Below are 13,447 nucleotides of genomic sequence, written 5' to 3' on the forward strand. Positions count from 1 at the left end.
GATGGCAGCGATTGCAGAGAGTGAATGCTGGTTCGGCTCATTCTGACAAGAGCAGACAGTGATTCACTGCAGGGATCTGATTTATGTACAAACATTTCCCTCCAGAATTTTTATTTTAAGCGAAAAGACAAATGATTTGTGGTCAGATGGATGGTTTTGCATAGATTCTGTGGTTTGTGTCATATTGCAATAGCCAGGCACAACTAGGGGAAAAAATGGCAAACAGCAGAAGGAACACGCACCAAAGTGGCTGGAGCAGTGCGAGGTGAAAAACTGCTACCAGTATGAACATGAGCTGATCCTGAGATAATATGATATTATTATGATTAAAATAACTGTAGTTGGTTTATGTATGATAAGGAAGTTCTGAGGTGGAAATTTGCCTTAAAGGAAAATTCCACCCTGAGCTACTTGCATCTTAATCTTTATAATTAATATGTGATCTTCAGTGGTGCTTAAGATTTATTTTGTAATTATATTTTGTGCTTTTTAGTTTAACTGATTTTTTTGACATGTTGGTCTGTTTTCACTTTAACAGTCTCCAACATTACCCACACCAATGAGATTTAGCCCTCTACCTAAAGCGAGTGATGCGGCGGCACTTTAGTCCTTTAGTCTGTCCAGCTCTCTCACCTCCTCATCAGGACACTTTGCTCAAACAAATACAGTTCCAAAACTTTTCTAACACCATCATCAGTGGTATAGTGAGTGAGATCGTAGACCTCTAGCTAGCCTAACTGAGGCTCTGCTGTAACTCCACGATGCGCTACTGCATCGTTTAGCGTTCTGGAGTGTCTCCACAACTTCTACATTTCATTTCTCATTAATATGACATTGAACTTGTCATATTATGCCATTGGAACTGTGCTAGCAATGCCCCTTGATAACGCTAAACTTCTCACAAGAATAATAAAGAAGAATATACAGCACCAAGCAACAAAGCACCAGAATCATTAAGCACATCATAAATATTTCAGTATAAACATATGTCAGGGTGGAGTTTTTCTTTAAGGTCAATTTATTAATAAGTATATGATTAAGTAACTTTGTTATCATAAGGTGCAGTAAGACCTGGCAGCTGTGTGTCAGTGACCCTCAGGTCAGTCAGTAATTTAAGTGAATGGAAGTGTCCTTGAATCTTCAGTGCTCATGTTAGGTTGCCTACAGATTTTCTGCAGCGTTGTGACATTTCCTTGCTCTCCAGCTGCATATGAAAGGCTCAGAGTGCGATTGACGTAGGGAACCCAGGACCTGAGTGACTGTGATCCCTCAAGACTGTCTAATTGGTGTCAATGTGATGATGCTGTGCTCTCTGATTTATGACTAGCCTGGTCAACGTACCAGTCAGCGTGAATATGACCGATTCTTTCTCTCATTACTCACTCTGACATGGTGCTACTAAGGTGGGAAGTGGAACACCTGACCCCACTGCTTTCTCACACACACCAAGATTTGCTCATTTTGGGTAATCAGATTGTCAGTAAATAAAAACGCAATGTCAGAGATATAAATGAATGCCTGGGGCCCAACTACAGCTGACTGAGAGAGTGTACAGAGAAAAATATCCTCTGTGTTGTTATTTAAGAAAGAGATGACACCGATGTCACTGTTTCTGAAGTTCATTGCCAGTGAAACACCTGTCTCTGTAGCAAAAGCATCTGATTGACAGAAATAAATGGTCTTAACAATAATCTATTCTCCCTGGTCGAAATATCTGTCCAAATTAATTCAGATTCTGCCGAACAGATTTTGTCGAGACCTGTTTAGAGAACATGGATACCGGTGAAAGATGACCTGCGAGGAAGGAAGGTAGCTAGCATGCTGTGTACCACATTTCAGGCATGGTGATGTATGACCAGTGTCCTCTCAGCATCTGTTGTGCGCTGGCATTTATTATGGGCGGCGGTGGAGAGCTTGGCTGGGCGCCGCAGGCAGGAGGGCAAAGTCTCTGCACTTCAAATCGAGACGGATCTCCTCCTACACAACCATGACACTAGAACTAATGCTTACTCTTGTTTGGAGAGCTGCTCTGATTGAGCCCCATCTGGAGTATGGGCAGTGTGTGTGCCAGAAAACTGCAGACTGGCATCTGTTTGTGAGGAGAGGACAAGGTGGAGGTGGTCTCGTGCATCTTTTGTCATCAGCAGTTTTCCTGTTAAAGTCATATATCAGAAGTGCTGTAATTGGGGTTGTTGGTGTGTTGGTGGGGGGGCTTAGTGATTAGCACTGTTGCCTCGCACATCCAGGGTCGGTGGTACGATTCCCGGTTCTGTCCTCCCTGTGTGTGCGGAGTTTGCATGTTCTCCCCGTGCTTCAGTCCCAGTACAAAGACATGTGCTGTAGGCTGATTGGCATTTCCAAATTGTCCGTAGTAAGTGAATGTGTGTGTGTGTGTGTGTGTGTGTGTGTGTGTGTGCAACTGTGCCCTGCGATGGGTTGGCACCCATCCAGGGTGTCCCCTGCCTTGTGCCCCGAGTCCCCTGGGATAGGCTCTAGGTTACCCTGTGTAGGATAAGCAGTACAGAGAATGGATAGATGGATGGTGTGTTAGACCTTATACCATTCATACCACGCTGTTGAATTCTCCCGTATGATTGGTCACAAGGTGTTGATTAATTTGCTATAACAGCATAGATCAGACATTATATTATATTATATTAATATGCTCGTTCTAATACATTATCAACATTATCATTTCTCTTGTAACAGTTTACACCGATACTTGTGTATGGTGGATGCTTGTTGATATGATGAAGTTTCCATGTGGAGGTTTATTTAACATTTAACAGTGCTTCGTAATAGTCAGAGGTAAGGCTGGAACTTTAAGTTACATCACTGGGAAGTCTTCAAGACAGAGGGATTTATGGTTTCTTGGTAACAGAGAGGCAAAAAGTAGAGGCTGGCGCTAGCTGTTACAATGTAAGTGATAACAGGAACTATCTTGTTTCACAGACGTTTCATGGAAACTTCATTTTGGAGCACACTGCATCACCCCATTGTTGATTAATTATTGTTAATAATAACGGTATGCCTTACATTATGTATTGGGAGGTTGGAGAAACATAAACCTTTAGGAGTAAGATAGAAGACAAAGATACTGTATATGATCCTCAAAGTCTCCCTATACTCTTAAATGGTCCATTCCTCAGATTCTAATTATTTTGACTCGTACTTGATCAGTATTGTTAACTCAGCACTTTAAATCCATTTTCTCACTATATCAGGACATTATTCTGTATTTGGGCACCTTTCATCTCCTGTCATGACACTTAGTTACTAGGTGCCTTTGTGTTTCAAGTCAAAATATCACACACACACACACACACACACGGCTCATTTATTTTTTCATCCACCTGCTTTTCGTCACAAGCATGCTTCCCATTCATGAGCTCCTATTGGTACATACATATAGCATCGGAATTCAGCCTCATCTGCACTAAAATGAGAGCGAGATTGAATTTCCCTCTGAAGTCCATCCTAAGCCAGAGAAACCAGTTAAGGAGGCATTGCTGATTAATATCTGTCTGTGCCGCAGCTACAGTGCATTTCATGTGTTGTTTTATTTAGCCTGTTCACATCATTCTGCATCTTCTGTATCTGTCACCGCACAATCATGACTCATCCATTCATCCGTCCATCCCTCCTCTCCTGTTTGACAGGGTGGCGTGGGCTCCACATCAGCCATTCCAGCAATCTGGGGAATACATAAACAATCCACAGATACAAATATTTCACACGTAGTGGCAAAAATAAACATATTCATCACTGCTCTTAGCCAGGGAATGCAGAAAGCTGGATTTATTATTGCAAATGTAGCAAACTTCAGTTTCTGGTGGTAAAGCTTGTATGCAAATCAGTAAGGCAATTATTTTTGTTTGCTCTCCTGGTGGAGTCGGGTGGTAGTGTAAAGCAGGAGTGCGGCCATTTGTATTCCAGACAGAAACCAGCCACGCCTGGCTTTGTTCCAGCCGACCCCTGACTCGATGAGGTAACCAAGCGCTCAATCTCATGATAAACGAGGTCGGGGTCACTCTGACATTATAGGCTCATTAACCCAAAGTGGACTCTCTTTATAGGTCCTCACCGCCACCTAGGCCAAATCAAGCACAGCATCACCAATGAACTAACTACTACAGCTACAATAAATCATTGCTGTTATTTATCACCTCTAGGAGATGAGTCATTTTAGATTTACTAGTTACATTTATGTAACGTCGGCACCATTGGAAATATCATTAATCTACAAATAGGCTACTCCTGCTGTGCCCTGTTTCACTCTGAGGTGGTTATTTACAACCTACCGAATTACTGTTCTTGTGTCACAACAGAATGCAGTCATAATCTTAGAAAGTTATTTATTATAGAGAGATGAGAGATTAATTTTTAGCAAACATGCTCCGCAAATATATTTACAAAGCCAGTCTGAGACACCTGTTAAAAAAATAATTTGCACAGGCTTATGATGACCTCCTTCTATTAGCAGTGTGCTGCCAGTTGCCACCGATGGGATTTCCCTGGCAGGGATATTCCCACTCAACGTCTTAGATCCTGGCCGCTCTCAGTGCTTTTTTTCTAATGATCTGGCCCCATCGGAGAGGAACATAAAGTGCAGGAGGAATCATTTGCCATTTTGAATTTCCAAATTTATGGCCTATAAAGGCTCCATGCCAGTGCCGTTTACAGGTCCCCCCTATGCTTTATAGCCACAACCCTTATGTCAAGATACCCACAAACCACCCTAGTCTGTGCATTAGTATTCATAGATATTGGTCGAGTCTAATTGCCTGCCTGGTTGTTGTGTACTGAGCTCAGGAAATGAGTTCTGCCGAAGCCTCGAGAAAGCTACAGTGGCTTTAATGGAAAGCTTTGAAAATATTATTTTTTAATGTCGTCTAGCAAAATATAACTGTGTTGAATGCAGCTGTCCGACTTGTCAGGATCTTTTGTTTTCCACTTTTTAATATAAACCTTGAAAAAAGTATCCATACTATCCACTGACCACACCTCTACCCCTTTTCGGGTACAAAAGCTTTCTTTGAAGATCAATGGTGCAAGTATAAGGTGACATATGTCATGGTAAAGCTAAGTACTTCCTATGTACCCCACACACAGCACTTCCTACCTGGAAAAAAAAAATAGCGAATGAAAAAAAAAAAATGACACCTGCATAATAAGCCTCATTAAATATCATAAAGCCTGTTAATGGATTTTGAGGTCAGGTTGATTTAGCAACAGAAATTCTATATAATTTTATTATGGTGTAATGACTTTATAAGTATTTGCAGAAATTTTATAGGAAGAAATGAGACTCTGTGTAATTACAGTGTAATTCAATTCCATTTTATTGGCATAGCACTTTTAATAGAAATAGAAGTTTAGATTGTCCTAAGAAATTTAGATCCCTTATGAGCAATTCAGATGTGACACCAGCAGGAAAAAACGTCCTGAGATGACATCATGAAGAAACTACGAGAGAAACCCATCCTCTTCTGCATGTCACTGGATAGTGGGATTAGAAATCATTTCTCTTCTACAAACGTATGCTGTAAATTTAAAGTGTACCGTGTGTCAAGAGGATGTTCAGGATGTTCAGAGGGTTAGACTTGGACATAACCTGTTTTTTGGGAAGTGATGATTGTAATGATTGTCACTGTATGTACTGTATCACATTATCACCAATTCAATTCAATTTTATTTGCACTGCACTTTTAACAATGGACATTGTCACAAATCAGCTTTACAGAAAGAAATACATTCAAGGTATACATTTTAAGTGTATGGATTTATCTGTATTGAGCAAGCCAGAGGTGACAGTGGCAAGAAAAACTCCCTGAGACGATATGAGGAAGAAACCTTGATAGGAACCAGACACAAAAGGGAACCCATCCCCATCTGGGTGACAAAGAATAGTGCAACTATAAGTAATTCCCTTCTATAACTGTGTATTACATGGACAAATAGTGCAATTGCGTAACCAGGAAATTCATTACAGTTTTCAGATGAAGTCTGTTTGTTCAACTTATCCACACGGATGGAGACTTGAGTGCAAAACTGTTTGTGGCAATTGGAGTCCTAACACTATCATAGCAACTGTTCATATGAATTATGGTCCACAGCCATGGTTTTTAAGTGGTACCATCCTCAGTAATCTCAATGATCTTCAGGCTGTCCATGTGGGGCCATCTTCAGCAGCAGTGAATGATTTCCAATTGATGAGAACTCCAGCCAGAAGTAGGGCATCAGGATGGATCAGGCAAGTCTGGAGAACAGAAGGGGTCAGGATCACTGATATCTCAGGAGGAGCATGTGTAGCTTGACAGAGAGAGACAGACAGAGGGAGATAGAGAGGGAGAGATTATTAGGTATGCTTATTGACCCATAATGGTTAAGGAGAATGTGCTTTGTGTGCAGTGTGCAAGCATTATGTGTTCTCACCATACCAAAAAAAAAAAAAAAAAAAACACTGCTACGGTACAAAGACAGACTGGAAAGTAGCATAAAAAAAAATTATGTTAACAAAAATATCACTTGACTCTGGTGTTATGTCAATTTCTGATTAAAAATTGAAGAAAGCAGTCTAAAGTATTGGGAATGTGGATAATCCTTTATATTTATGTAAATCAGTGATTTTCAGTTCCAGCTCTACCTCTTGCAGCTCAATGTCTAATTCTGAGGTTGTCCATTTAAATCAGGTCTGTTGTAGCAATAAAGATACTGCGCAGTCATGTACTCTTCCTGCTAGTAACGGGACATTTTCAGGAGCGAGACAGAGAATCTTGGAAGAAATTATTATAAATGACTTTCTTTTTAATTTCATGCTTTATCTGCCATTTGCTCTGTCTTATCTCGAGGAATCATCTCTCTGAGCTGTATGCTGCCTTGAAAATTGTCAGATGTTATGTTGGTCCCCATTCATTTTCTCTGATACACATCAGAGCAGAAAATCAGTCGACACAGTTTCGCTCCGTGAAATCAACACCCCATCTTTATTTGAAATTTATACTTAGCATTAGCGTAAATTTGCTTGAATAATTGAAATAATTTCTAACTCAGCAGAGACATAATAGAAACAGAGCTCTCAAACACATACGCTAAATTGATCGCTATTTAAATAGTCTCAATTGAAGTAACCGGGAAAACATTATGGGGCTGTCGGCAAGGAGGTAGTTTATAAAATAACTTGAATAACATGAGGAATTTGTAGTAAATGAGTATAGACTGATGGAAATTAGTGCTATTGTAGGCTAACAATCCTGACCGTTCCCATTGACTGATATCTAAGGGGATATTATTACACATTCTAGACTATTAAGACATTGGATAAATGAGGGGTGTAAATGAGAATAAATGGCCAATAAAATCTCTGTCCCTGGTCATTTGGTAAGTCATCAATTCTTGCTTAGTGGGCCAGAGTTCTGAGAGCAGGAGCTGCATGACATATCCGGAAATTGTTGCAAGCTTTGTTGAATCGGAACTGCTTTGAAATGAAAATGTGTTTTTTCTTCCTGATTTCTTCTTTAATAGCAATTTAAGTTGTAGGTTCGACCCACTGAAGAAATTAAGCAAAAAAACAAACAAACAAACAAACAAACAAAAAAAAACATTTGTTTCATTAATCTAATGAGTACTTCAACACCAGCTGGTCCTGGGTGAAAAAGTAATTGCCCCCAAATCTAATCAACCAAATTAAAGGGATAATTATATACAGCTGATTGAACCTATCCAGACCGGATTACTATCCAACCCTGCTAAACATAAACCTCACTTATTGCCATCAGACAAATATTCAGCATCCAGATTATTAGGGAAAACATATGAAATCCAGAACCTTAGAAATGGTTTTCAAAGGCATTTCCGAGGTTGTTGAATCTGTAAGGGAACAAAGGTGGCTTAATTTACAGTGTGACACTTAACACCTACTTTTTTACACAAAACCAAAATGACGAATTACCTTATATCTCTAAACTGTGCCAGAATTACTTCCACAGGAACAACAGCCAATTATAAAAATTCAAAATGTTACTCCTAAACTTTCCTTCATTCATTTATTCAACTTCAGTAAGCGCTTTATTGTAGTTACTATTGTGCTGGATCTGGAGCCCGTACTCCAGATCCAGCACACCCCTGACTAGAATAAAGGCGGATAAGGCCGAAAAAGTGGGTGAGTAAAGCAAGGCACCAAACTTGACTGAAATTTAACTTTAACCAAATAAGAAGTGAAGTAATTTGACAACAGCAAATGGAGTGAGGAACAGTGAGATGTAATCCACTCCACCTAACAGGGGAAGTTTCATGGTTTTTGGTTCCACATATTTGTTCCTCCTCGCAGCTCCTGAGCCAGTCGGTGATACTCGCTGTGCGGTTACGGGGTTGAAATGTTTGATTCCCCCAAATTAGAACTGCAGCACCGTTTTCACAATTCTGCTGAAGCATGTCAAACACTTTAAGCCTGTCAAATAGGCGGCAGAAATCAAAGCATTGAGCAAAACATTGTTTCAGCCCATTCTGACACTAGTTGACAGTGAAGCACATAACTGCTTTTATACACGTGCTTTTTTCCTTCAGAATGTTTATTTTTAGTATGTTTTTTTGGTAAAATGGCTGGTTGTGAATACATTCTAGTTAGCGTGTACTGACGCTACCAGTGAAACCATGGCATCTGGCAGTAAAGTGATGACAGGCATGCCCGCTAGCGATCAACGTAGAGTGATTTGAGTGATGAGAGGTGAGAAATGAGAGGTGCCCGTCTGAATGCAGGGTTAAGCAGAAAGAAAATTGAAGCTTCATAGATGAGTTAAAGTAAAGACACATCCCATTATAACTGATGCGGCAGGAAATGAAACGTTGGATAAATTCCTCATAGAGCAATGCCTATAAAAAAAAAAGTATTTTGTTGCAACTATTATGTTTAAAGGTGGCAAAACACTGTAAGTGTATTAAATGAATTGCAATAAATAAATAAATAAATAAATGTTAAATAATAATAATAATAAAATAAACTTGTCTGAAGATCTGGAAAAAATCCAGGGAGATAGAGGAAGGCTGGAAATGACTCGTTCACAGAATTGTATAAATGTATATGTGTGGGTGAAATAATATGCTGTATAAATGTTGCATTTATATAACAAGGCCACTGATGTGTATATACTGTTTGTGATGTGAAATATTTCAAAACAGCGCTATCAGTGTTATGTCTTCATTTATATGTCTTCATTCACTAGCCATTCAGAAGGACACATAGTGTCAAAAGATTATAATTTAGTGAGTAATAATTACTCTCGTAATCTCAGATGCATTCTCTTGCTTAAAGATGCTTTTTGTGTTGTCCTTTGGTCATTGCAACCTGGAAAAAGGGCTCATGTATCCTTGGGTTCAAAGTCTTTCTGTGTGATTTAATGGCAATTATCACCTTTTTTCCCCAAAATGACAAACTCAGTTCATTTACATTCACTAACAGAAGGAAGATCTCTTAAATGGCCTTTAAATGTAGCCACTTCCTGCAGTGTACAGTCATGCAACATTAACAGAGCCGGATGCGATGGATCTTAACAGGAGCAGCTCATTAGGCAGAGACGTTCTTCTGGATGACCTAGATCACTTCATGGAACATTGCCTGGGACTCACACACACATACACACACACACAGTTACAGCCGCTGCAACCAGAAGCATGAAACAAAGTATGAGCCAAAATGTCACAGATTCTAGACTCCGAGAATGAATAAATGAATAAATAATATTTCTTATTCATATGATAGTGAAGCTGGATGAAAGTCTTAACTTGTTTTGGAGAAGCTCTTACCACTGATGACCTTTGTTAGCAGGGACATTCTTTCTTCCCGTAACAAATGCAGTGAGACAGATAAATGTGAAAGCTTTATAAACTCTTCAGCACTAGCAAAGCAATGATGAGGCAAGACAAATGCACTATAGTGCACACTCGCTGAGTGAAGAATAATTCACTCAGCAAGTTACGAAGAGCCAAGAAAAAAAGTGTGTGCTCACACACACACACACACACACACACAATCCTCTGAAAAGCAGCAAAATCCCACTTGCCCTTTTAAAACCCCAATGAGTATGAGAGAAGTGTGCGGTTAGATCGCACCACTAGAACCAAACACACAACAATATGCAAATCAATTCAAATAAACCAATCTGAGACAAACCACAAGCAGAACTTGTTCGATCAGAGTAGTTTGAATGCATGCTTATTCCATGCCAGCTGTGGTAATGATGCATGAGCAGCAATGTTCAACAATGAATGTGTAATGAAGTGATGTGTACTTGTGTGTGTTTATATGTATATATATATATATATATATATATATATATATATATATATATATATATATATATATATATATATATATATATATGTATATATATAACTAAAATAACCCAAATAACCACTCTTTACAACCATGGTGAGCAGAAAATATATTGACAGAACAGCAGAAGACTACATCAGGTTCTCAGACAGGAGCAGGAATCTGAATCTACATTGGACACAGGCTTGACGAAGCTTAGTTAAGATTAGTTGAGCTAATCAACTGTCCAGTTCTGGTAAACCTGTGCCCACTGTAGCCTCAGATTACTATACTTGGCCTACAGGAGTGGAACCTGATAATAAGCTGTCATGACTGCTGAAAAAAAAGTTATCCTCTCATCAAACAGTATCTATATGTACAGGAAAATACAGGAAAAAAATCTCATTTGGCAGCTGAATGGAAGCAAATCATTTTTCTAAACCACATCTGTGCAATAACATCTTGGTAGTGCTTAAATAACAATATCCACTGAGATGAGAGTTTCTAAACTACTTAGCTGGTATGCCTAGCAAACTGGGTCATTCTTACAGCACAGGGGTGATTAGGTGTCTCTGTGGAATACTTCCTGCATGCTTTGTGAAGAAGCTATACAGTATAATGTAGTGCCTTCATGAAGTTGTATACTACAATGGTAAATAATGGCCCTTAAATTAATCAAAGTGATCAAATCATTTTAAAATGGTTATTTTTTTAATCAGAAAAAGAAAATAAAACATACACAATCCAAATCTGTATCCTGTGTACTCAGTAGTTAACCCTATGCAGGCTGTGATGACGCAGGCATCATTAAAACTGCTTTGACATTTTTCTTTGCACTTCATGTCTATTCATTGAATGCACCCAAATAGCCTTGACTGGTCTCTCTTGATTAGGCTGATTAGGGACAGTACTTTGAGCCTTTTACTTATCTGTCTGACTGGTATTAAAAAATACTTTTAAACATTTGCATACCCAAGACCTTGATGAACAGAATTTAGTGACAAAAAGCCTACAGCCACAGTAGATAACTAGTGTGTGATTATTATCTAATAATACATATAAATCTGACACACTCAATGTTTACATATTATTGTAGATGAGCTGGTCCTGAAAACAACACTATGAAAAGCAGATGAAATTTGCACAAACATCGTCATGTCACAGCCACCCTAGTTTCCTATATTACCCCTCAGTCTCCAAAGGCTGAAAAAAAATCAATCAGTATCCAGTATCAATATTCATTTGATCAAAAATCATCTCTGTGGGAGAAATATCATAATCTTCCTCTTCCACAGTGGCAGTATCCACTGCACATACTTCCCCATATTCATGCTAGTTCATTCACCAGCTATCTCTGTGAAGTTTTTGGCTTTTCGAGTGTGTATTTCTGAGCATTCTTTTCTCTGTGTTAATTATTCCTGGTTTGTGACTTTTTACCTCTGCCCTTCACTTTGATTTGGATTGCCCTATATTGCTCTGTTTGCATGATATTTGACTCCTGCCTGTTTTTGACTGTGAGGTTTTCTGCTGATTTGGATTGCAAACAGCTCATACTTACATCCACATGCCTCTGCTTTGTGACACCATGTCATATGAATAGCAAAGATCTTGTACTACTAAAACAGCTCTTCTGAAGAGATTTTTGTTGGCTTCATGGTTACATGATTTTTTTTTTTTTTTGTAATTTATTGATGAATTTAAACAGTAGGTAAATTTTGTTAGATTAGATTAGATTAGCCTTTATTATCTCCATTAGGAGTTATTTGTCATGGACAATTGAGAGAACACAGTTGATGTTACAATACACATATACAATCGAACTACATTGACATGTAATTGCACCCAGATCTGTATAAACAGCTTTTAGCTATTAGTATATAAGCAATTGTTAGTATCCATTTGTATTATTAAATACAAAATTTTAATAGTGCCTTAATTGTAGATTATATGCAAGAAATAATGCACTTGGGGACATGCTGTTATAAGAAACTAATCAACAATGGCGTGGTGTGATGCAGTCCAACATGAAGCGATTAAATTCCAATAATATCATGGTGTTTTGTTTCTCTTATACCACAGAAATATATTAAATCATGACACATTTTATACTTTTTATTCGTTTATAGTTACATTTAAAATTGTAGAACGTCCAAGAAACAAGTTAGTTTCTGTTACCACTTACATTAGCTATAAACAGCTATAAAGAGTTGCTGCCTCAGTAACCCCTCTTTTTTCTCTTGTGACGTTAATTAGACAAAAATGCAGCTTGACGTGTTACGAAGAACCTGCAAAAGCCCTGCACCCTGAAGAAAAAGTGTCTCCCAGTGTTGGAAAACTTAAAGTTACAGCTTATGAAGCACTGACACTGGAGACTCCTTCTAAAAATGTTAAATAGACTCCTTCTAAAAATGTTAAATCTCTTTAAAAAAAACTTATCACCCTTTTTAAATTCTTTTATGTGGAGCGTGCACCATACAAGTCCTTGCGTAAGTTGTTATAGAAACAATAATGTATTAAACAAACCCATCAATATTAATATAAAAATTAACTGCATCTGGAACGATTGTCAGAGCTGCTGTTTTAGAAAATAAATCAACTTATTCTGACAATTAAGAATCAAGCCTTCAGCAATAATGGCATAATTTAATATTTTAAAAAAATCTTCTAATAGTTATCAAAGCGTCCCATGACAGGGTGGACATTTGTGTTAGATCCTAATTGGAAGAATTTGGGAGGGGAAAATAGGTTTGAGATTGACTAGTATGTTTAGCTGGTAGTTATGCTAAGCTGAATTCCCTGAATCTAGTAACTAAAAAAAAAATGGCAGTTTATTGCGAACTCAACCCTAATATTAACACTGGCATTCAGTTTCACAATATATTTCATAGAGAGGGGGGAAAAAAACACATTAAAAAAGATATCTGTGCTGGCCTGCTGGTCTCGTTAATTCTGGAGCAATGCCCTTTTGTCCTTTGCAATTAGTCGCTTCAACAAAAGAACAGCAGAGCGATTTACTGAGTCCCCAAAGAGGACTGTTTATTATTACATTTTTGTGCTGCAGTGGATTCAGGCTATAATATGCAATAGATATGAAATATTTAACAGCTCTGACATTGTCTACTATTGATAAATAATGGA

The 13,447-nt window shown here is 38.4% G+C and overlaps 1 protein-coding gene across 2 annotated transcripts in view; it reads left to right on the top strand.

Annotated features, from left to right (window-relative positions):
- alk (ALK receptor tyrosine kinase) overlaps positions 1 to 13,447 on the top strand; it is a 392,553-nt gene that overhangs the window by 176,441 nt on the left and 202,665 nt on the right. The window lies entirely within an intron of this gene.

Source organism: Pangasianodon hypophthalmus, chromosome 10 (genome assembly GCF_027358585.1).
Source record: "Pangasianodon hypophthalmus isolate fPanHyp1 chromosome 10, fPanHyp1.pri, whole genome shotgun sequence".
Classification (NCBI taxonomy): Eukaryota; Metazoa; Chordata; class Actinopteri; order Siluriformes; family Pangasiidae; genus Pangasianodon; species Pangasianodon hypophthalmus.